The sequence below is a fragment of the Primulina huaijiensis genome, chromosome 15 (genome assembly GCF_012295235.1).
Source record: "Primulina huaijiensis isolate GDHJ02 chromosome 15, ASM1229523v2, whole genome shotgun sequence".
In the NCBI taxonomy this organism is placed as follows: domain Eukaryota; kingdom Viridiplantae; phylum Streptophyta; class Magnoliopsida; order Lamiales; family Gesneriaceae; genus Primulina; species Primulina huaijiensis.
Genome location: NC_133320.1, coordinates 17,385,593 through 17,412,682, shown reverse-complemented (window position 1 = coordinate 17,412,682; position 27,090 = coordinate 17,385,593).

The following is a 27,090-nucleotide window of genomic DNA, read 5'->3' as shown; positions in this document are numbered from 1 at the left end:
CCTTACCCGGCTCATCCATTTCAACCAAGTCACATCAACATCCTCCTCAAGGAGTTATAAATATGATATCTGGAAGACCTGTTGATAGAGACTTAAACATAGCAAGGCAGTTTAAAAGTCGAAAGATGGAGAATTTAGAAATTGATGACAAAAAGGTTCGAACCGAACCTATGATATTGTTCGGACATGGAGATATGTGAAGAGTGTCTGACCACATAATGATGTTTTGGTTATTTGAGTGATGATAGCCAATTATCAAGTGACTCAGATATTTGTGGACTCTAGTAGATTAGTGAATGTATTATGTAAAGAGGCCATGGATCATATGGATTTGGGAGGATAAAAAGTGGAACCAATGGTCATTGCCCTGTTCGGATTCACCGGACACATTGTCAATCCTGTTGGTAGATTGAAATGATCGATTTCGGGGATAATCATTGAAATAAAAAAGCTCGATTCTTGAAAAATTGAACATCGATGAATTAAATCGAGTTTGGTTTTCAAACCAAGCAGAAGACACTCAAAATAATCTTTCGTAGAAATCGATTATATATTTTGTAAAGAATTTAAAAGTTTTGCAAGTTGAATGATTAAAAACATTTTAGTTGAAGAATTTTCTCAAATATTTGATATGCAATATTTTGACATTTGAAGAACACTTAAAATGCCTCAACAATTCATCCTTAAAACATTAGAAATGATAATTGAAACGTCTACTATTTTTAACTCTAAAATCTTAATAAAATTTTTTAAAACATAAATTTCGAAAATCATGTTTAATTTAACTCAACATTTCCCTAACCAAAACTTAATTTAACATTCAAAATCTCAAGTGCATAAAATCCCTAAAACATCAATGAATAAAAATCCAACTTCCCTACTCAAAATTAACTTCAAAATAACGCATAAAAATCTCTAATTAACTCATTAACAAAATCTTTTAAAACTTTGACTATAAAGCTAATGCGGAAAATAAAGTCTTTCGGGAACGTACTGTTTGCCTCGATCAACTCAAGCGTCAGCGCCTCCCTCAATATCATCATCACCTGCAGTATTCAAACCTAATGAGTCTAATGACTCAGCATGTTCTAAATTTGAGTAGCAACTAATACATATACAAGAACATGCATTAAAATTATACTTTTATTCAAAATAAATTGTTAATCATAAATCGTAAAATCATAAGATCGTAAAGCTGTTAATCATTTATCATTTTGGGTGAAGTTTGATTCTTAAAAAAGACTATCCTTTATCCTCTGGTCGACTAATCAGTCTTAGCTCACCATTGCGCATGGGGACGGGCACAAGACACCGGCGTAAAATAAAAATACGATCGTTGGGCTCCATCTGAGACCTTTTATCCTAAACGGGCCCCTTATGGGGCTTTTTCCCTTACGATAAACCTAAAAATCATATATCATAACTTTTATGTCACAGTCAATTCACATCTTTCAAAATATATTTTTTTTCTTTTTAATCATAAAATATTATGTCCTTTACACATTTGAAAAATAGCATTTTAACATTAAAAATTTCACAACTTTACCATAAATCATAAAATCTCATATTTTCATCATAACTGTTTTAAAATATCATTTAAAATGCGTTATGATCCCCTGGGATACTGCCAACTTTTATTGTATTACCCAGGTGTAAAATGATCGTTTTGTCCTTGGACTTAAAATTTCTCGATTTTGACCTTTCTCACTTTTATTGACTTGAGGCTATCCCAAATAATTATTTAAGCTTAAATTTGACTTCTAATATTTTTTTATTTAACGTAAAATCGAGAATTTGATTTAATTCTTAAGTTATTTTATTCGTGAAGCGTTTAATTCCTGAATTATTTCAAATTAAAATTTTCTTCCCAAACATAAACTTTTCATACCTAAAAGACCCTCTTGAACCATGAACCGACCCCCGTGGACCATTGTTCGAACCCTTTCTTCTCCTACCTTCAACCAACACTAGCCTTCCATCTCAAGCCACGGCCTTAATTCATCGAGTCATGGTCGAGACCCTACGGAACCCTCTTGGACCAGCACTGAGCCCCCCAGTCCTCAACCAAGCCGCACGCACCCATGCGCGCAAGCACTAGATCGCGGCCCTTCTTTTTTTTCTTTTCTTCAAGCCACCGGGAACCAGCAGCCCAGGAACCCAACTAGGACTCTACTGGACCCTACATACCAACCCTAGCCAGCCCCCAACCGAGCAGTGAGCCCCCTTGTCCGTAGCTTCACCAAGCACACATGGGGGAGAGTCCTAGTTCATGAGGACTCTTCCCTAACCACTGCATTTGGCTAGGACTTTTCCCAACGCTTGACCACATCCAGCCCAGCCCCTAGCCAAGCCCTAGCCGAGCCACTCATAGCCATGCACCGAGCTGCTCGCTTTATTCACGTGGGAACCATTCAAAAACCCTAGGTGTGTTCTTCCTAGACAAGCTCAAATCTAGACCTCGTTTCCACCTTAAATCTTCCATGTTCCACCCATTTAACATCCTATGTTGGCATCCTAACCCTTGGAAATCATAATATTTTTCAAACAAGTGTAAAATCGTCAAAACATTGAAAATAATCTTCAAAATGTTAAGCGATTCGAACTCAAGTATTTTTCATGCAAAAATATATAAAACATGGATAATATTATTTGAATGTTGCATCAAAGAAGTTTAGAAATGTGTCTTTGCATTTTAGAACGCACAAATATACGATTGTCGGCGTTGGGTGCGAAGAAGGACGAACGAGCGACAAAGAACTCCTTGTTTTCTCCTCCTCCTAATTTTCGAAACCTGTGTGTAATGTGTGTGTGTCTACGGCTGATAGGAGGCTTTCAAACCCTTGGTTTCTATTTTATAGATTTTAATTTGTGTGATAATGGGCTTTGATTTTGGGATTTTATGTTTAAGAGCAATTGGGCCTAAATTTGTGTGATAATGGGCTTTGATTTTGGGATTTTATATTTAAGAGCAATTGGGCCTACTTATCTTGGGTAAATTAGGCCTAATAACACCTATTTAATTGAAAAATAAAAGTTTATAAAAAATAGTTTTAAAAAATATTAATTTTGATCTTTTAAAAGTCTCTCGTTTGCCCGAAATCGGCTTCCCGAATAAAATCAAGATCGTCCCGTAAAATAATTTGAACTCTACCATTTTTAGAAAAATTTAATCATATTAATAGCCTTGAAAATATTTATTGAAAAATATATTTTATCTTGGTCGTCCTCGGTCTCCTTTCCCTAGCCTATTATCGAATATTCGGATAAAATCTACCGTTTTCATAAAGTCATGCAATTAGACCCTTAATCATATAATATGCATCATGCAATCATTTAGAATCTATTAATTAAAACAATTAAGCAATTTAAATCATTTGCATGCATGTGGTTTACGTAGGTTGGCTTTTGGACGTTACAAATCTTCCCCCCTTAAATAAAATTTCGTCCTCGAAATTAAGACGTACCAAATAATTCGAGATAGCGACTCCTCATCTCTGACTTAGTCTCCCAAGTGGCTTCTTCCTCCAAGTGATTTAGCCATTTGACCTTGACCATTTTTATCACCTTGTTCCGCAACCTTCTTTCTTGTCTACCCAAGATTTGAGTATGCTTCTCCTCGTATGATAGATTTGGTATAAGGTGCAGTGGCTCAAAGTTCAGTACATGTGAAGGGTTTGACAAGTACTTGCGGAGCATCGATATGTGGAAGATATTGTGGACTCCTGCGAGATTAGATGGCAACGCCACTCGATATGCTAATGTTCCCACTCTTTCGAGTATCTCGAATGGTCCAATGAATCTTGGACTAAGTTTTCCTTTCTTGTCAAATCTCATAACTCCCTTCATAGGTGCTATCTTTATAAACACGTGTTCACCTATCGCAAACTCGAGATCTAGTCTTCTTTTGTCCGCGTAGCTCTTCTGTAGACTCTGAACATTTTTCATTCTATTTCGGATCTTGGCGACCATTTCTACGGTGTGCTGAACTATCTCGGGTCCCAATGTAGCTCTTTCTCCTACCTCGTCCTAATGAATAGGTGATCTACATTTTCTTCCGTAGAGTGTCTTGTATGGAGCCATTCTTATAGATGACTGATAACTGTTATTATAAGTGAACTCCACTAGAGGTAGTTTCGATTCTCAACTCCCTTGGAAATCAATCACGCATGCTCTTAATAGATCTTCTAAAATCTGTATGACTCTCTCAGACCGACCGTCGGTCTGCGGATGACATGCAGTACTGCATAGTAGTTTGGTTCCCAAGGCTGCCTGTGGACTCTTCTAAAATGATGAAGTAAAACGTGTGTCTCTGTCCGACACTATAGGCACCGGAATCCCATACAATCTAACTATCTCTCGAATATATAGCCCTGCATAATGAGTCATGGAAAAAGTCGTCTTACTGGTAGGAAATGTGCTGACCTAGTAAGACGGTCCACTATAACCCAAATGGAATTTAGTCCTTTCACTGTCTTTGGCAATCCTACCACAAAATCCATAGTAATGTTCTCCTACTTCCACTCGAGAATGGGGAGTGGTCGAAGCATTCCCGCCAGTCTTTGATGCTCTGCCTTCACTTGTTGACATGTCAAGCATTCGGATACGAAGCGCATAATGTGTCATTTCACTCCCAGCCACCAATGTAAAAGTTACAAGTCCTTGTATATCTTGGTACTTCCGAGATGAACAGAATAAGGGGTACTGTGAGTTTCAGTCATAATGTCAATTCTAAGTGAATCACCATTAGGAACCCATAGTCGACCTCGATACTTATCAATGCCATCCTCGACTGAATATAACATGCTGCCATTCGACTCATCTCGTTGCCTCCATTTCTGCAGTTGCTCATCATTAGACTGTCCGGCTCGAATTCTATCTCGTAAGGTGGAATACACTGTCAATGTAGCGAGATTAGGGGCCTCTCCCTTGCATAAACTTCAAGATCGAAGCGCTGAATTTCCACTTGTAGAGATCTCTGTACTTATAAATGTGCAAAGACTGTCTCCTTTCTACTCAAAGCATCCGCAACTACATTAGCCTTGCCGGGATGATAGTTAATGTCACAATCGTAGTCCTTAACAAGCTCCGGCCACCGTCTTTGTCTCATATTCAAGTCCTTTTGGGTGAAGAAATATTTAAAACTTTTATGATCCGTAAAGATCTTGCATTTCTAATCATACAAGTATTGCCTCCAAATTAACGCAAATACGACTGCTGAGAACTCAAGATCATGCGTCGGATAATTCTTTTCATGTACTTTCAGTTTTCTAGATGCATACGCTATGACTCGGTCATTTTGCATGAGAACGACGCCCAATAAAAGTTTTGAAGCGTCAGTAAATACCAAATATTCCCTTTGCTCTGTTGACATAGCTAAAACTGGCGTTGTAGTGAGTGCTTGCTTCAACTGATCGAAGCTATTTTGACACTCTGGTCCCCATTTTTTTCTTCTATGACATCAAGGGTACTACAATGGATGAAAAACCCTTGATGAACTTACGATAGTAGCCAGCTGAACCCAATAAATTGCATATTTCCATCACACTTTTAGGCACATGCCACTGCTGAACTGACTCGACTTTAGAAGGTTCGACCTCTACTCCCTCTTTTGATGCGATGTGGCCTAAGAATGCCACACTCTCTAGCCAAAATTCGCACTTGCTGAACTTTTCATATAATTTTTGATCTCTTAAAACTTCCAAGGTCGTCCTCAAATGCTGATCATGCTCCTCAAGGCTCTTGGAATAGATCAAGATGTCATCGATGAAAAAAATAATGAACTGATCGAGATACGGTTGAAATACGCAATTCATGATATCCATGAAGATCGCTGGGGCGTTAGTGAGCCCAAACGGCATCACTAAAAACTCATAATGTCCATAACGTGTCCTGAATGCCGTTTTATGTATATTCGACTCCGTAACCCTCAACTGATGATATCCAGACTTAAGATCTATCTTTGAAAATACCGAAGCTCCTTGCAATTGATCAAATAAATCTTCGATTCGGGGCAATGAATACTTATTCTTCACTGTTACTCTATTTAGCTCCCTGTAGTCGATGCACAACCTCATAGTCCCATCCTTATTTTTCACAAATAACACTAGCGCGTCCCATGGATAGAAACTAGGGCGAATAAATCCTTTGTCTAACAGCTCTTGAATTTGGTCCTTTAATTCGTTCATTTCAGCGGGTGCTAATTGATATGATGCCAGAAACATCTTCGAGAAATACATTATGAAAATCCTTAATTACCTCCACATCCTCAGTAGATCGACTGTCAGTGTTGGTGCAGATATAATACTAGCGAGAAAACCTTGGCAACCCTTTTGAATAAGCTTCTTCGCATGCATGCATGAAATAATATGCGGCATTTGATTGTTTTGCGCTGCCTCGAAGATAAATGCTTTCCCATTCTATGGATTAATAGATATTGACCTCCGTAGAAAATCAGTAGTAGCCCCATTCAGTGTGAGCCAATGATCCCAAAAAAAATGTCGAACTCTGTCATTGGTAGTACTATAAAGTCTGCTCGTATAATATTCTTTTGCAATTTAAGTTCCACATCCTTGACCATGCTACTAGAGATCATATGCTCGCCAGAAGGCACTGTAACTCGGAATCCAGACTCTACGTCCACTGGTAAGATTCTCAATTTCTTCACGAAGGATTCAAATATGAAAGAATGTGTAGCTCCAGAATCTAGCAAAGCGTAAGTAGCTATTGTAACGCCCAGATTCGACGACTGTCCTCACTGTACCAAGACGGGTCTTTCCAGCGTGCTTATGTCCTCACTCACACGCACCCTAGGAAGCTTCCCAGGAGGTCACCCATCCCAGAATTGCCCCAAATCAAGCACAACTTTGGAATTCTTATGTGATGAGCTACCGAAAAGAAGATGCACCTTCGTGGTATGAGTAGTACATATCAAATCTTTTAAGCCCTCTTCAACTGTACAGTCCATTACATTGCACAGTCTCGAAATCCTTCTCTTTCCGGTGTAAGATCGGTTCATTCATGTTCCCTCCACCTAGAAGCCTGTCAGGAGCCGCTCATTGTTCGTGCAACCTCATGGCACCGGCGATCACCCTCCGCCCTCTTCGGCCCCGGGCCTCACATGCCCACCAGCTTCCGCTTGGTTCGTCCCCGAACCCGCACCGTACTAGGAGAGGTCGGCTCTGATACCAACTGTAACGCCCCAGATGTCGACGACTGTCCTCATTGTACCAAAACGAGTCTTTCTAGCGTGCTTATGTCCTCACTCACACGCACCCTAGGAAACTTCGCAGGAGGTCAGCCATCCCAGAATTGCCCCAAGTCAAGAACGCTTAACTTTGGAGTTCTTATGTGATGAGCTACCGAAAAGAAGATGCACCTTCGTGGTATGAGTAGTACATATCAAATCTTTTAAGCCCTCTTCAACTGTACAGTCCCTTACATTGAACAGTCTCGGAATCCCTTTCCTTCCGGTGTAAGATCGGTTCATTCATGTTCCCTCTACCTAGAAGCCTGTCAGGAGCAGCTCATTGTCCGTGCAACCTCATGACACCGGCGATCACCCCCCGCCCTCTTCGGCCCCGGGCCTCACAGCTATTCTCGCTAGCAATATTCGTCCTGGTAATATTTGTATTATTCTTGATTAAGGCTATAAAGTTTCAAAAGTTTTTCTACCATCTAGGCCCTTCTAATTTCTCATATTAGCATTTCAACCCTTAAATTTTGAAAATTACCAAATGACCCCTTAAAATTTTCGAATTTTGCAATTCAGTCCTAGGAAAATTCGAATTTGTCTAAATTTTTCCTCAACATTTTTCGAAAATTGCTATCTAGTCCCTTAAGTTTTCGAATTGCACTAGGTTCTCATTATTTATTTTTCGTAGATTTCATTCCTCCGCACTTGAAGCACTTGTAGGTGCCCCACATGCACTTTCCGTAGTAAAGGCGATCGCACTCCTTGCAAAGTGGCTTCTCAATAGTCTTCGGGACATTTTCTTTAGGCGGTTGTCCTTGTGGTTTCGGCTGTCCCTGTCGCTTAGGTGGTCCCATGAATGGTTTCTTATTATGCTGACTATCTAGCTGGGCGCGATTCTTCTTACGCTGCATCTCCCAATCAATATCCTTAAATGATTGCTCGGCTCGAAAAGCTTTAGCAACGGCAGTAGTAAAGTCAATAGTATCAGTGAGCATCACATCGCGACAGATGGTCGGCCTCAATCCGTCCAAGAAGTGCCGTAACTTCTCCGCAGCATCATTAGCAATCAAGGGCACAAAATGACAGTGTCACTAAATTCACTCCTCGCTCCGCTCCCTTCCACCATAAGGAAACGTCGTCCTTCAGCAGATAGATGGTACAACAAACTCGGTCACCTCTAAAGGTCTAATCCATCCCTCAGCTACGAATGGATCAATAGTGCCAGAAAAGCCCTCGGGGTTCATCCTCCTAAATCGCTCATAGATAGCTTCCGGTCGGTTCCTCGCACCATTTCCCATTTGCTGCTCTAATAAACGAGCCACACCTGCTAGCATCCTGATTAGGTGGAGGCTGTGGAATCTCCTCCTCATGTCTACCCTTATTATTACTTCGTAGAATTCGTCTAGGAGGCATCTCTGTACAAATCGTCCATACCACGTAACCAACATGCATTTAACATTTTAAATGAAACATGCATCTAACTTCTATATCGTGCACCATAAAAGCATTTAAAATTTAGCATATAAAATATAAAGCAGTAAAAACTCACATACTTGAGGCGTGACTTCTTGAGCTTCTCGGAGTGGTAGTAACACAACCCTTTGGGGAAAACCTTCGCTCTGATACCAACTGAAACGTCTCCAACTTTTTAACTTTAAAATCCTACAAAATTTTTTTTAAAACATAAATTTCGAAAATCATGTTTAATTTAACTCAACATTTCCATAACAAAAACTTAATTTAACATTCAAAATCTCAAGTTCAAAAAATCCATAAAACGTCAATTAATAAAAATCCAACTTCCCTATACAAAACTAACTTTAAAATAACGTATAAAAATCTCTAATTAACTCATTAACAAAATCTTTTAAAACTTTGACTATCAAGCTAATACGTAAAATAAAGTTTCTCGAGAGTGTACTGTCTGCCTCGATTCACTCAAGCGTCAGCGCCTCCCTCAATATCATCATCTCCTGCAGCATTCAAACATAGTGAATCTAATGACTCAACATGTTCTAAAATGAGTAGAAACTAATATATATACAAGCACATGCATTAAAATCATACTTTTATTCAAAATAAACTTGTAATCATAAATAAATCATAAATCGTAAGATCGTAAAGTTATCAATCATTTATCATTTTGGGTGAAGTTTTATCCTTGAAAGTGACTAGCCTTTATTCTCTGGTCGACTGATCAGTCTTATCTAACCATTGCGCATGGGGACGGGCACAAGACACCGACGTAAAATGGAAATACGATCGTTGGGCTCATTCTGGAACCTTTTCCTGTAAATGGACTCCCTCTAGGGCCTTCTCCCTCACGATATTTCCAAAAATTATATATCATATCCTTTATGTCACAGTCAATTCACATCTTTCAAAATAATTTTCCTTTTCTTTTTAATCATAAAATATTGTATCCTTTTCACATTTGAAAAATAGAATTTTAACAGTGAAAATTTCACAGCTTTATCATAAATCATAAAATCTCATATTTTCATCATAACCGTTTTAAAATATCATTTAGTATGCGTTATGATCCCCCGGGACAATGTCAACCTTTTTTGTACTACCCAGGTGTAAAATGACTGTTTGCCCCCTGAACTTAACTCGATTTTGACCTTTTTCTCACTTTTATTGACTCGAGACTATCCCAAATAATTATTTAAGCTTAAATTTGATTTCTAATATTTTTTAATTTAACGTAAACTCGAAGATTTCGATTTAATTCCTAAATTACTAATTCGTGAAGCGTTTAATTCCCGAATTAATTCAAACTTAAATATTTTGAAGGATCGGTTTTGACACATGCGAAGGTGCTTCAAACACAATATTCTCCATGAGCTTCAATAGCTCGTGTTCTAAGAATGTAAACACCGATGAATTAAATCGATTTTTGTTTTAAACCAAGCAGAAAGTACTCGAAATAATCCTTCATTAAGAAAGCTGGCTGATTTGAAAGCCTTTTAGCTTGTGTGAACTAAATAACTGAAATAAGAGGGGATCGGTTCGAGCTTGTATCAGTTTAGTTATGGAAATAATTGAACTGATATCGGCTGAACTGATCAAATCATTTGAAAACAAAAGTTAAACAGTTACGTACACAAGATATGTTTATGGATGTTCGGAGACTTCAACTGCTCCTACGTCACCCCTTCTACTACTTCGGGTAGGATCTACTAGAAGACTTTGATTTATACAATGCCTTGTACAAACCCACTCAGCTTAGGACTTGCCCTACTGCCTAACTGAACTCCTAGTCTAGACTGAAGGCAACACATTCTAACCAACACTTGTTTAACGTCTATGTGTTGAAGACTACATACACAATTTTAATGTCTTTGTGCAAAGCTCACTCAACTTATCAGTACGCTCAATTCTCTGTATGTATGTGAGTGATGGTGTGTGAGTGTGTGTATGAGAACTAATATATGAATACAACATGAAAGTGTTCTCACACACTGAGAGAAAAATTAAACTGAGTTGATAACACTTTGAAGTGTTCCCTCAAATCTGGGCTGATTGTTTCTGTAAGCATATATGAGTTGAGCGTGCCCCTTGTTCTTCTCTCTTGTGGTTTTCCACACACTTGTGTATTTCCACACTTGCTTGTATATTGATGATCTTGGTCTGGTATTTATAGAAGCAATGTGACCGTACACCAAGACTCATCAAATATGTTCGTTGCAATTTGAATTCAGTCCTAGAAACATGTCTGTACTTTCTGATAATCATTCTAGATCGTTTTGGCTTTAAGCACTGCTGCAACGTCAATTATTGTCCTTTGACTGGACAAAAGCTTTTCCTCAATGCGCACAGCTGGATTTCATTTGAATAAGCTTGTCGTGTTTTGAAAACTGATTGATTCCTATCTGATGTTTTGAACTGGTCAGTTGAACTGATCTTGAACTGGTTTGAAGAAATTAGTTGGCTCGTTAGCTGAACTGATTTCACTGCTTCACACTACGAGAAAATATGCCTTCAACAATACTCAAAAGACAACAGTTTTATTGGAAAACCGTTGTTTTTTACTTTTAACAATGATTTTAACAAAAATAGTTGTGGAATGGCGTGTTTCTTGGACAAACGACAACCGTTGTCGATTACCATGTTTTTTGGACAAACGACAACGGTTTTAGAGAAAACCGTTGTAGATTAGCATGTTTTTTTGGAAAAACGACAATGGTTTTAGAAAACCGTTGTTGATTAGCGTTTTTTTAGAGAAACAACAACGGTTTTAGCGAACCGTTGTTAATTAGCGACGGTTTTAGAGAACATTTAGCGGCGGTTTTATTAAAATCGTCACTAGTTTTAAAGTAGCGACAGTTATTTAAAAAATCGCGAACGTTTTACTAAACCGTCGCAATTGTTAAATTAGCGACGGTTTAATAGGGACAGTTTTTGCTTAACCGTCGCTACTAGCGACGGTTTAAGAAACACTCGTCGCTAATAGTGACAGTTTTTCATTTGCAACAGTTTAATATACAACCGTCGCTAATAGCGACAATTTAATATACATTAGCGACTGTTTTACCAAGAACCGTCGTAAATTATTTATTTATAAACACCTTTTCGGTCCATTTTCCTCCACACTTCTTGACATCTACAGTTAATTTTTCTCTCTTAGACGATTTTAGTTTCGATTTAAGGTAATTTTTTTCGCTTCAATTCTTGGTAAATTTCGAAGTGTTAGTTAAGATAATGAATATTGTTAACTTAGTTAGATTGTAAGTTTTTTTTTATAGATTTATTAAATTATAAAATGAATTTTTTTTATTTTACTGAAAAAATTAACGACGGATTATGTCAATTAGCGACGACTTAGTAAAATTAGCGACTGTTTAAGATAAGTAAAAAACCGTCGCTAAATTTAGCGACGGTTTAAGATAAACCGTTGCTATTTAGTGACGGCTTAGTCAAGACACGCCTCTAAAATTAGCGACAGTTTAAGATAAGTCAAAACCCATCGCTAATTAGCGACGGTTTTTGATAGCTAACGACAACGGTTTAAAACCGTTGTCATTGAAGGCACTTTTAACTACACTGCCAATTACAACAGTTTTAAATGACAACGGTTAACGTTTTTGTTGTAGTGTCAGTTGAACTGGTCAGCTGAAATCTTCATCAGTTGGCCGGGCATCTAAAGGTCTTCTGCTGAACTGCCTATCAGATGGACAATCAGTTGAATTGTTCTTTGATATCTCAGTTGAACTGGTTTAGTTTGGGAAATCAGTTGGCGCCTTCAGTTAGTTTTGGCTCGATAACTGATCAGTTCGAATCCCAATCAGTTTCATCTTCTGCGCACTTAGATAAATTCATTAGAAACAAAATAACAAGTTTTATTAACATTAAAATTAAGATTGTGAATATTAAATGTTCCAACATCTTTTCATCCCAAACATAAACTTTTCATACCTAAGAGACCCTCTTGAACCATGAACCGACCCCCGTAGACCATGGTTCGAACCCTTTCTTCTCCTAACCCTTCAACCAAACTATAGCTTTACATCTCGAGCCACAGCCGTAATTCATCGAGTCATGGTCGAGCAACCATGAACCACACCCTGACTAGACCCCCTAGGGACCCTACTGAACCCTCTTGGACCAGCACCCATGCGCGCAAGCCCTAGATCGCGGCCCTTCCCCTTTTTCCTTTCTTTTCTTCGAGCCACCATGAACTAGCAGCCCAGAAACCCAATGAGGACTCTACTGGACCCTATTGACCAACCCTAGCCAGCCCTCAACCGAGCCATGAGCCCCCTCGCCCGTAGCTTAACCAAGCGCGGATGGGAAAGAGTCCTAGTTAACAAGGACTCTTCCCTAGCCGCTGCACTCGAGTCCTAGACATGCTAGGACTCTTCTTAACCCTTGACCACATCTAGTCCAGCCCCTAGCGAAGCCCTGATCGAGCCACTCGTAGCCATGCACCAATGCCGCTCGCTTTATTCACGTGGGAACCATTCGAAAACCCTAGGCGTGTTCTTACTAGTCAAGCTCGAATCCAGACCTCGTTTCCAACTTAAATTATCCATGTTCCACCCATAAAACATCCTATGTTGGCAGCCTAACCCTTGGAAATCATAACATTTTTCAAACAAGCGTAAAATCGTCAAAACTTTGAAAATATTTGAACTCAAATATTTGTCATGCAAAAATATATAAAACATGCATAATATGATTTGAATGTTACGTCAAAGAAGTTTAGAAACATGCCTTCGCATTTTAGAACGCGCGAATATACGATTGTCGGCGTGGAGTGCGAAGAAGGACGAACGGACGACGAAGAACTCCTTGTTTTCTCCTCCTCCTAATTTTCGAAACTTGTGTGTGTAGTGTGTGTGTGTTTTCGGCTGATACGCGGCTTTCAAACCCTTGGTTTCTATTTTATAGATTTTAATTTGTGTGATAATGGTATTTGATTTTGGGCTTTTATGTTTAAGAGCAATTGGGCCTATTTATCTTAGGTAAATTAGACCCAATAACACATATTTAATTAAAAAATAAAAGTTTATAAAAATTAGTTTTCAAAAATAATAATTTTGATCTTTTAAAAGTTCCTCGTTTGCCCAAAATCGGTTTCTCGGATAAAATCAAGTTCGTCCCGTAAAATAATTTGAACTCTACCATTTTTAGAAAAATTTAATCATATTAATAAGCCTTGAAAATATTTATTGAAAAATATATTTTATCTTAGTTGTCCCCTGTCTTCTTTCTCCAGCTTATTATTGAATATTCGGGTAAAATCTACAGTTTTCATAAAGTCATGCAATTAGACCCTTAATCATATAATATGCATCATGCAAGCATTTAGAATCCATTAAATAAAACAATTAAGCAATTTAAATAATTTGCATACATGTGTTTTATGTAGTTTGGCTTTTGGACGGTACAATAATTAAATGCAATAAATAAATAAACAAGAATTTGTTTGTGGATATTTGGAGATTAACAACTCCTACTTCACCCTTTATTTCCCTTAGGAAGGATTTACTAGAAAGTTTTGATTCATACAACTCTTTGTATAAACTTGATACAGAAGGGATTCACCCAACTAGAACTCATAGCACTCAAGATTGCAAGCAGCACCTCACAATTAGCATATTATTTAATTTCTCATATGCAAAGACTACAAACACATTGTTTTACGTCTTTGTACGAAACCTCACTCAACTAATCTTTGAAGTTCAACTCTTTTGTATATGTGTGAGTGATTGTGTGTGATGAATTTATTCTTTACAGTTTACATATCAAATGTATCCTTACACAAGGGATTATGCTCTCAACTGGCATATTTCTTCATGCTAATTGCTCATGCTTTGAATCATCTTCAAAATCATTTGTTTGATCTTCAAGATGTTATATTTATAGGCCCCAAAATTTATATAACCGTTAGACACAAAAATATGACTGTTAAAGAGCTTTCTGGACTGTTTCTGAACTGATATAATTTGGCAAGTGAACTGATGATGTGGCAAGTACCACGAACTGATGACATGGACAAGTTCGAACTAGTCGGTGTCTAACTGGCCAGATGGTTCGGGATCCAGTTTGTGTGATGAAATCAGCCTTGCTGATTTCAGTTTGTGCAGAACCAGTAGCTTCATCGTCATTTATCAACATCTTTAATCTTCGATTCAGACTTCGACTTCTGAAGATAATTTGTAGAATATCGTCTTATCTTTCGAACTCATACTGAATTGTTTAATTCTAATAACCGAGCTGAGAGATATGTCCAAAATACCACAGCTTCTCAAGCTCAACTGATTGCTGCATATCAACTCAACTGGTCCACTGAACTTCTTTAGTTTAGCATAGATGGATTTCGATTTTTCCCAACGGATGTGAAATATGATTTATCCCAAATTGAGTTTTCTGATCAGTACAGTTGGTGGATTGTCATTTGAATCATCCAGCTGAGAGATATCATCGAAAAACTGAATCTCGCCAAAAATTCAGTTTGGCTAAATTCAGTTTCAGTTTAGCTCGGATCAGTTTAGGTTCGGATCATTTTAGCTAGGATCAGATTAGATCAATTTCAGTTCGGATCAGTTTAGCTTATTCAAGTTGAGTTTTTTTTCTTGTGTTTGCAATTTTACACATGAATAAATATGTTAGAAATACAATAACAAGTTTTGTTAACGTAAAAAATAAAGATTGAAAACATCAAATGTTCGGAAATTCTTGGATCCAGAAGAAGCTGATTATGTCTTTCGAGAAGTCCATGAAAGATGTTGTGGTAACCACCTTGGGAGTGTGGCTTTGGCTCGGAAGGCTTTGATGGCAGGCTTTTTTTGGGCAACCATGAGAAAAGATGCACTAATGGTAGTGAGGTCTAGTTATAATCATCAAAAACATGCAAATTTACAATGGAGACCAGCCGAACTTATGAGGTCAGTCGTTTCCCCTTGCCCTTTTGATCAATGAGGCATAGATATTGTGGGACCATTTCCCATAAGCACAGGTCCAAGGAAATTATTATTGGTAGCAGTATATTATTTCTCTAAGTGGGCGGAAGCTGAACCATTGGCCAAAATCATTGAAGGAGAGGTCTTAAAATTTTTATGGAAGAACCTGGTGTGTCAGTTTGGGATACCAAGGAGGCTTGTATCTGACAATGGGAGAGAGTTTTGCGGCTCTAAAATTCGAGAATGGTGTATGGAGATGAAGATAGAGTAGATATTTACATCCGTGGCTTATCCCCAAAGCAATGGACATGTCGAGGTCACTAATGGATCCATTGTGCACGCTCTTAAAGCACGTCTGGACTCTACCAGAGGGAAATGAGTTGATGAATTACCAAGTGTATTGTGGGCTTACCAAACCACAACTCGGACAGGAACTGAAAAAACACCGTATAACCTAGTATATGGTACTAAGGCTGTCTTGCCAGCAGAAATCGGACAAGAAAGTGCTCATGTGATAGGGTATGGACCAAATAATGATGAATTGAGGGCCATGGATTTGGAACTAGTAGAGGAAAAGAGAAATCGATCAGCTGTTCGGATGGCTGCTATCAGAATAGAATGGCCCGAGCATATAACAAAAGGTTGCGGCCCCGGTCGTTCGATACAGGGGATCAGATCATGAAGAAAATCAAATTTCAAGGAGAAAGAAGGACCTTAGGCCCGAAATACGAAGGACCCTACAAAGTTTTTGGGAAAGCAGGAATTGCAGCTTACTACTTAGAGGAAGCTGAGGGTAAGAAGACAAAATGCCCGTGGAACGTCCAACACTTGAAGAGATATTATGCCTAACCATAGTCTCATCCCATCCTGTTAGTTTTATGTTTTTTTTAGTTATATTTTTATTTTCGAAACCATGATGAATAAGATTTGGCATTGATATATCATATTTCATAATTAAAATAAAAGCCCGACCTCCTGCTCGGCACGATTAAAAATCTGACCGACCTCGCGCTCGGAAATAAAAACAAAGTCCGACCTCGCGCTCGGCACGATTAAAAGTCCGACCTCGCGCTAGTAAATAAAAACAAAGTCCGAACTCACGCTCAGCATGATTAAAAGTCTGACCTCGCGCTTGGCAATAAAAACAAAGTCCGACTTCGCGGCATGATTTAAAGTCCGACCTCGTGCTCAGCACGATTTAAAGTTCGACCTCGCATTAGGAAACAAAAAAAAAAATCTGGCCTCGTACTCGACAATGAAATATAAAGGAAACCAATAAGAATAAAAGGTTTGATCTCCCAGTATAAGGGGTCAGAGTCGCGCTGAGCATGATGTTTTATATCAACCTTCCAGTTGGAATGAGTTTATAATTCGGAAGAAGCACTAATTCGATTTCCCCTTTGAAAGGTTAGACATTCTATCTTTCGAGCAAATCATTCGCTTAGTCATATTTTGGTAACTTAAATAAAAATTAAAGATATAGTTTCAAAATACTGGCCAATGATAAGGGAAAGGGAAACATGACAAAAAAACACCAAGAACAGAAACATGAAAAGTACAAGTGAATTGAGCAAAAGGAGCCTAAAGTAAGAAATAAAAGGCGAGAAGCCTGCCCGACTGCCCCCTTACTTTCTCCCGGGTGTCCGGGCTTTCACTCTCCGTCACACATCTCTTCATCCTCCGGCATGTCTTCTAGGGCCCTAACCACATCGAGGAAGGAAAAAGGGTGTTCAGCTTGGGAATATATATTGGCCCATACTTGAGCAATACAACCATTAAATCCATGCTCGAAGTAGGAGGTGGCTTTGTCTGAGCACAATGAATCAAATTCCAAAGAGTCGATGAACTTCTCCTTCTTTTGAAGCCACATGGCCTCGGCTTCATGTTCTTTCTTGCGCAGTTGTTCCTCAAGCTGAAGTGTCCTTTGCTCTGCCCAAGCGGCTTAGTCCTTGAAGACTTGTGCTTGAGCTCGGGTGGCTTCGAGTTCGGCTAGGAAAGCCACATTCTCTGCCTCACTTTTAGTAAAGATATCCTTCATTCGCTTCATAAGTTCCCAATGTCGGCTGAAGATGTCATTCATGGACTTTTGGGAAGAACTAGACATTTCCTGGGCTCTGCATATACGATAAGTGAATCCTCTCCCTAGAAAAGAGACTACGAAGCAAATGTATATGTTCGTTAAAGAATAACTATTGATACAGAAGAGACAAAACTAGTTACCTGCATAAAATTAAGGGACATAGCCTCTATGGCATGAAGGTCGGTAGCGTCCTTCACGATGGCAACATCCTTAGAGGATACCAAGTACCATACAAAATTTAGAGCTTCCGGTCCGGAGGGATGGGCTATGAAAGAGGTCACGTGGTAGAGGGATGCCTCCGACTCGACCTCTTTGAAATCGCGGTTATCAAGAACAGTGGAAGAACTGTGAGTCCCTTTCCCAGAGCCCTGGGGAGTCGGGGACGAAGCATTAACATTAAGATTTCTCTTCATTGGTTGCCCATCAGATTCCTTGGGCACTTTCTTCTGATTCCCTTTGGCCTCAGCGATAGAGGATTTCGAAGAGGCTTTGATTTCAGCTTTCCTCCTCATCATGTTCTGGATTATTTTGGACTTCATAATTATTTCTTCTGGAAAAAAATAGGTGAAGGGAAGACATAAGAAGCAAAAGAAACATAGAGTCATCAATGTCCCCCTCCACTTGGAGTCCTTTCTTGCATAACCTAAATTTAAAGAGAAGATCATCCTGGATCAAGCTCTTGATGTCAAAACACTTTTCCAAGGTACTAGCAATAAAGCGGGTCAGATCGATGACACGCCTAGGTGCGAGTGAATTTCTAAAGGTTAACTGGTCGGCCCAAGCCATATCACAGTGCCAAGGAAGCGGCTCAGAATCTACATAAAAATATTGGTTCATCCAAACTTTGTGAGAGGAAGGGTTCCCGCCCAGAAAATCAGACTCGGGCCGAGGTGATAAGTAAAATCGACCTATTTCTTTCCTTTTGATTTGTACAAAACGATCTAAGAGGGCTACTGAGAGGGATATATCGAAATACCTGAGTAAGACCCCTAAGGCCAGAAGAGTGCTAAAGGAATTAGGAGCTAGATGGCTGGGGCATATAAGATAGTGCTCGCAAAGACACTGAACTATTTAGGGGATGGGAAACCGAAGACCCATCTCTTGTTGGTCCAAGTAAAAAGTGCATATCCATCGGGTGGGAGATGAGCCCTATCTGTAATCTCAGGGATCCGAATTTCAATTTCCGAAGACAATCCCGAAAACTTTCTAATCCTAGAGACATCGTCATACCCTAGGACTGAAGCCTTAACTTCATACCAGGGAAGCCCTGCCGAAGTCTTCAAAGGGGAGGGGGAATTAGTGCCTATGGCTTCATCCACTCCTTAACCAAATTATTGCAACTAGCACAGGAAGAAGAATTTACCAAAACGGTCAAGAAAGACAGAGTTAGGAACGAGAGGTTACCGAACTCAGGACGGTTGGCCGAGCCGAGGACGTCGAGAGGGCGGGAGATGCTTTGTACTTTGGGAGAGAAATGGGAAGAATTTTGAGGTTTGAGAATGGGGGGAAGACCATATTTATAGAAGGGCATGGCAGACGAGAACCTTCAGATCAATCAAGAATAGACGATTGGGATCATGCATGTTAAATGCCTCGAGATTCGTACCACCATTTGATCCTAGTCGACCAAAATCTTATCAACAACTTGATCGGTGTAGATCTTCTCGCAACCAATGTTAAAACCCGATGGCTTAAGGCTCAATCAGATCGACCCACTAGTCTAAATTCAATACTTATTTTAAACCACAGAGGGGAGAGGGGGTACTACTGATGCCCCCAATATTTAACCGTGTCTGAGTCATACTTCTTTTCGAAGACCTTAGCCGCAACCCGTCGTAAACTTCTCGCCCCAATCCCTGCATTTGGTATTATCTCTAGACGAGCTTGGTTGAGCCTCTTGAGCTCGGCCGATCCCTGGTGCTCGGTCTAACCCTTGAGTGGAGCTTGTTCGAGCTCCGAGCCCAACCAACGCCCGGATGAATTCGGTGTCATATTTAGGCAAGCTCGGCTAAGCCTCTTGAGCTCGGTGAAGAGCTCGACCGAGCCCTGATGCTCGGCCGAAACTTGAGTGGAGCTCGGCTGAGCCCTGGAGCTTGTCCGGGCTCCGAGCCCAACCAACGCCAGGAGCAGGGCTCCCCCAAGCACAAGTTTCCACTATCTCTAGTTTTAGATATGAGGGAGTATGATATAAGTCTCAGTAGTACGAGTTGAAATCCAATCCCGACCTTAGTGTCCGAGCTCTATCCCAAGAACCTTATCAGATATCAAAGACGTGAGTAATCTTAAAATACGAGAGAATCTCGCCGTATGATTAGATCTGCCAGAAAATCCGGGACATTTCCGGATTTGTTGGGATTGGAGAAGAGTTTACTTTTTTATAGGGAAACTTACCTAAGATAGACTTCTGCTCAGTAGGGTAAGTAGTCCTCTCAACCACTATAAATACCCAGGTATACTTCACTGTCTAGGGCATTCACACATTAATTTTCGTCAGCACCACTCTACATATTGCATCTTCCTGTTTCTTTTCTCTTAAGACAAAGATCCGACCAAAACGTTAGAGGAGCCACGCTGGAAAAATTCCCGGAACCCTCCAACTATTGCTCATCCGTTCAGACCGGCAGTGTTCCATCCGCTCCGGTTCAAACATTGCTGATTCGAAGACCAAGCTCAACAGACCGGACCCAGGGAAAATTCGGTACCATCAACTTCAATTCTAGATTTAGACTAAATTAAACTCATCTCTTGCAAGGCGATGTAGTGATAAGAAGACTTACATTTTTGTGCCCTATGTGTTTCAAATATATAAGTTTCTTTTTTATTTTTTTGCTATCACTAATATATATAGTTCAGTTTCTATATTTAACAATATTTTTCTTATTTTTCACTAATATAAATATATTAACTAATTTTTAGAAATGTGCAACTATTTTTTCAATAAATTAAATAAGAATAAAATAAAATGTTTTATTTTATTGAGTTTTATATGTTTTCTTCCCCATAATCTAATATTCTATAGTGCAAGTTTTGCACCTAATTTCTATAAATATTATGTTTGAAAGTTTGTATACGCACATATATATTTCTATATCCAGTTGTCATTTAACAATTCTATTGATTTTTTCTTTAAAGTAAATTCATACAATCCAGAGAAGTCATAATCCGAAACTTTATATCAAGAGTGGTTATCTTATTGAACGGTCTTATATATATATCTATGTTTGTGATATCTAACATCAAAAGAATATTTGACATAAAAAGAATACTTTTCCATGATTTAGTAAGATGGAAGATCTTTCTCATGAAATTAACTACATAAAACAATCTCACAAGAGTTTTTGTGTTATATCAATATCCTTTCCAGAAATTAATTTTATTAATTTATTAATGCAAAACAACTAAATAAACATGTATGAAATTAAAGGACATTCTCATGTACTTAATTACCAATGCAATCAATTAATCGAAGTTTCTAAATCTAATCTCATACATAAAATTTTTCAACTTATCATAATTTGTAAAAAAAATAAAGTCAAATATATGAAATCCATTATTCTTCCATCAAAAAATGCGTAGCTTTAAAATTTTAATTTTGATTGTTTCTCTGTTTTAAAAAAATGTCAGGTGGGATTGATGAGCAGACGAAGAAGATGATATTGGGATCGAGGCCACCATCTTGTATGAAAAATGCACGAATTGTAGGCCATGTTTGGCAACCTAGTCATCCCACCTCGCCAAATTCTATAAAATAATATTATTTCAATCGAGAAGAGGACAGCTACTATCTTCTTGGAGATGTGCTTGTGGAAATAAGTTCTATCAACCTTAGAAAATATTCACCAAATTTCGGGGAAAAAGTAAACATCGAAGTTTGTACTCTTTGAATGTGTGATTTGTGTGGGAAAAATGTATTCTTCCAACATGTATAATGCCAAGTAACTGAGGAAGTAGGTTTGAGAAAATTCAACTATGGTACCAAATCAAAACGATGAGTTGGTATCAACAAAGGTGCAAAATGGATGATGTATGATTGATTTTCGAAGATTTAAATTAGCTACTAGAAAGGATCATTTTTCTTCGTCTTTTATTGATCAGACATTGGAGATACTAGCTGGAAAGAATTACTTTTGTTTTCTTGATGGATCCCTGGAGCAATTCCCAATCGTGAAGTGGAATTCGAGATTAATTTAGTACGTGGTTCCGCACCAATCTCAAAAACATCATACCGAATGGCTCCAACAGAATTGAAAGAATTAAAGGAACAACTACAAGAAATTTTGGATAAAAAGAAAATCCGACCAAACACATCCCCATGGGGAGATCTAGTCCTGTTTGTGAAGAAAAATGATGAAAGCATGATATTGTGTATCGACTACTGAGAACTTAATAAAATAACAATAAAAAACAAGTACCCACTTCCAAAGATGGATAACCTGTTTGATAAACTCAAAAGAGCTACGACCTTTTCCAAGCTTGATCTTATGTTAGGTTACCAACAACTGAAGGTGAAGACAAACAATATTCTGAAGACAACCTTCAGAACAAAGTATGTATACTACGATTTCATGGTAATGCCATTCGGATTAACAAACACTCCGACAACATTCATGGATATCATGAATAGGGTGTTCAAACCATTTCTTGACAAGTTTGTGGTGGAGTTCATCGACGATATTATTCCATATTCACCAAGAGAGGATGACTACAATGAACACCTTTGTCCCAACCTTCACATGTTTAGAGAAAAAGAATTGTATGCAAAATTTAGGAATTGTGTATTCTGCTTAAAAAAGGTCACATTCATGGGAGATATAATATCATCAGCATGAGTACATGTAGTCCTTAAAAAGTTAAAAGCGTCATGGACTGGTCGAGAGCAAAGACTGTTACAGAAATTCGAATCTTCTTTGGGCTAGCCGATTACTATCGAAATTTGTTGAATGATTCTCTTCAATAATCATACCCCTCACTAAATTCACACAAAAGAACTTTAAATTTCAATAGAGTGAAGAATATGAGAAAAGTTTTGAAACTTTGAAGAAGAAACTTGCATCTACATCGGAATTTGTACTACCCACATAAGACACGGATTTCACTATCTACAGAGATGCATCAAAAGAAGGTTTATGATGTGTACTCATGTAAGATGAGAGAGTAATTGCCTACGCTTCAAGGCAACTAAAACCATATGAGAAAAACTATCCAACCCATTACCTTGAACTATTGCAGTAGTGTTCACACTAAAAATTTGGAGACATTGCGGAATAAAATAACCAACAAGAACATAAAGATTTACGTGGTTCACCCAATATAGGCTACGTCCACGGAACACTGCAACTTTTATAACTGGAAGAAATATTACAACAAGTGTATACACTAATACACTCAATATTTCTCACACTCCCAACCCGAGTATACCGAGAAAATAATTTCTTTAACTCACACAAGAGAATTCCCGCACTCAAGAAAAAAATACACTTTTTTTCTATGCACTCTTTTTTTATCAATGCTAGAAAGCTTTTGATTTTGAGATACAATAACTGAAGGAACTGAGCTCTATTTATAACTAATTCCCTCGTCCAACTTTCAGAAAAAATCGATGTGGGATACCAATTTTCTTAATTTTTTATTCAGCAAGCCCCACCTCACCTACCATTTCTTCCACTTGAAGACTTGATTTCAATCATGTCTTCACACCATCATTGCAGCAGCTCAGAAATCTCCATTTATACTTGTAGTCCAACTGAAGTTGAACACAACTTCAGTTTGTCCATGGTTACCGTCTTCGTGAGCATATCGGCTGGATTTTTACTTCCAGGAATCTTCTCCAGCATCATGACTCCATCTTCCAGCACTGATATGATGAAATGGTACCTAACCTGTATATGTTTTGTCCTAGCATGATAAACAGGATTTTTTGCTAAATGAATAGCACTCTGACTGTCACAGTATAATGTGCTATCTTCAAGCTTCTGACCCAATTCCTCCAGAAAGGATCTCAACCATATCATCTCCTTATTAGCTTCTGTAAATGCAACATACTCAGCCTCAGTAGTCGAAAGCGCAACAATATTTTGCAGCTTAGACACCCAGCTTACAACTGTACCACCTAATGTGAACACATATCCAGTAGTACTTTTCCTGCCATCCAGGTCACCACCCATATCGGCATCGACAAAACCCTGTAAGACAAATTTTGATCTCCTGAAGCATAAAGAACAACTAGCAGTACCTTTCAAATACCTGAGAATCCACTTAACTGCTTCCCAGTGTTGCTTTCCTGGATTACTCATAAACNCTCACAGATTTAGCTTCATCCATATTAAATCTGCTAACCACCTTTTTCACGTACTCTTCTTGAGATAACTTCAAGAATCCATTCACCCGGTCTCTGAAGATCCTCATTCCAAGGATTTGCTTTGCAGCACCCAAATCCTTCATGGCAAATTCCTTTGATAAATCTTTCTTTAGTTTATCAATTTCTTCCAGACAAGCTCCAGCTATCAGCATATCATCTACATATAGCAGTAGTATGATATAAGAACCGTCAAACTTTTTCACATAACAGCAGTGATCAACTTGACACCTTAGGAATCCATTTTCACTCATGAATCCATCAAACTTCTTGTACCACTGTCTTGGAGCTTGTTTGAGACCGTACAAGCTCTTCTGAAGTTTGCACACCATTATCTCTTTTCTCCGTACTTCAAAGCCCCGTGGCTGCTTCATATAAATTTCTTCATCTAGGTCACCATGAAGAAACACAGTCTTTACATCCAACTGCTCCAAATGTAAGTCTTCCTTCGCCACTAGTCCAAGTACTGTCCTGATAGTGGTTAATTTAACCATCGGAGAGAAAATCTCGGTGTAATCAATTCCTTCCCGTTGTTGGAAGTCTTTTACAACAAGTCTTGCCTTGTACCGCTTGCTACCATCATGTTCTTCTTTTAACCGGTACACCCACTTGTTATGTAACGCCTTTTTGCCTTGCGGAAGTTCTGTCAACTCCCACGTCTGATTGGATGACAGTGAATCCATCTCATCTTCCATGGCCAACTCCTACTTGGTTGAATCATCATTTTGCATTGCCTCTTTATAGGTCTCCGGTTCACATTTGTCTGTCAGCAAAATATAGTGAAGTGTAGGGGAGTATCTCTCAGGTGGTCTAATGGTTCTCAAAGATCTCCTGAGTTCAATCACCGGAGTTTGTGGGTCATCATCTTGTGCAGTTTCTTCTTCATCTTCTTGGTTACTGGTTTTCGATTCATTCACAGGAATGTTTGTCAATGGCACTTCATCAGTCTTCTTGACTTCAGGAAATTCATCTCCTGCTCCAATGTCTGACTTGTCCTTGTACAGAAGTTTCTCATTAAAGATTACATCCCTGCTCCGAATGATCTTCCAATTTTGGTCATCCCAGAAATGATAACCAAACTCATTATCTCCATAACCAATAAAGAAGCACTTCTTTGATTTCGGATCAAGTTTTGTTCTGCTTGCTGAATCAATATAAACATAGGATAGACAACCAAAAACACTTTCAAGAAAGAAATGTTTACTTCTTTGCCGCTCCAAACCTCTTCGGGTATTTTGTAGTCCAGTGGTACCGAAGGTCCTCTGTTGATCAGATATGCTGCAGTGTTAACAGCATCAGCCCAGAATGCAATCTCAAGCTCCTTGCACGTTCATTCAAGGTCCTGTTCATCCTTTCAGCTACACCATTCTGTTGAGGTGTACCAGGAATGGTTTTCTCCATCTTGATCCCGTTCTGTGCACAATATTTCTTGAACCCATCATCTTCATATTCTCCACCATTGTCAGACCGTAAGCACTTCACCTTCAAGTTGGTCTCATTTTCTACCACGGCTTTCCACCTTTTAAAGGTCCCGTAAACATCAGATTTATTTTTCAGAAAATAAACCCAAACTTTTCTACTCGAATTATCAATGAATGTGACATAGTATCTCGAGCCTCCAAAGGATGTCACAGGAGATGGTCCCCATACATCAGTATGAACCAGCTCCAACTTTGCTGCTTTCGGTTTTCTACCGCCTTTTGAAAAGCTCACCTTCTTTTGCTTTCCAAAGATACAGGTTTCACATAGTTGGTGTTCAACAGTCTTTAATTCTGATAGCTTTCCTTTTGACACCAACTTCTTCATTCCCTTCTCACTCATATGTCCAAGTCTATAATGCCATAGACTTGAATTGGCTCCAGCATCCACAGCTGCTAATGTTTCTCTGCAACTGGAAGTCATATACAATGTTCCAGTTTTCTTTCCTCGAGCAACCATCATGGCTCCTTTGTTCACTTTCCAGGAACCATCACCGACGGTCACATTGTGGTCTTCATCATCGAGCTGTCCCACCGAGATCAGATTGCGTGTCAATTTTGGTACATGCCTGACTTTGTTGATTTTCCAGACAGATCCATTCGACATCTTCATTCGTACATCACCAATACCAACAATTTCCAAGGGTTTTCTATCAGCCAGAAAAACTTTTCCGTAATCGCCAGCGATGTAATTATCACATACATCGCGATCACCAGTGGTATGAAACGAAGCTCCAGAATCCATAACCCAAGAATCAACAGGGCTTTCCATGGATAATAGCAGAGCATCATGTACTTCCTCAGTGACAGCATTGGCATTATTCTTCGTTGATCTGCAGTTCTTTTTCAGGTGACTAGTCTCACCACAGCTCCAGCACTTCATATTCTTTTCAAGGAGGTTTTTGTCTTTTCCATTTCTTGATTTGGATCTACCGCGCCATCGGTTGGAACTCCTTTCACCACTCCTGCCCCTTCCGCTGTTATCAAGATTTAGAGCAGATCTCGATGATGTTGCTTCACTCGAGTCTTTCCTGCGAACTTATTAAGCAAGGATTTGATCTCTAACATCATTGAGTTGTAGTTTTTCTTTTCCAATAGAGTTGCTAACCGCTGCCCGCATCGGTTCCCAATTGTCTGGTAAAGACGCCAGAAGAATACGTGCCCGAATCTCATCATCAAATTTGATGTCCACCAATGTCAGCTGGGAGACAATTGTGTTGAATTCATTTATGTTTTTTTGCCACCGAAGCACCTTCTCCCATCTTCAAGTTGAATAACTTCTTCATGAGATGTACTTTGTTGTTCGTTGATGGCTTCTCGTACATGTCTGATAGAATGGTCATCATCTCCTCCGTGGTATTGGCCTCCGCCATGTTATGCGCCACGTTCTTTGTTAGGGTCAATCGTATGACATCTAAAACCTATCGGTCAAGGAGCTCCCAATCATCATCCTCCATCTTTTCCTGTTTCTTTCCTGATAGAGGTTGATGCAGCTTCTTACTGTACAAATAACCTCTTATCTGTAACCGTCAGAACGAAAAATATGTTCCGTCGAACTTGTTGATTCCTGGTCCCGA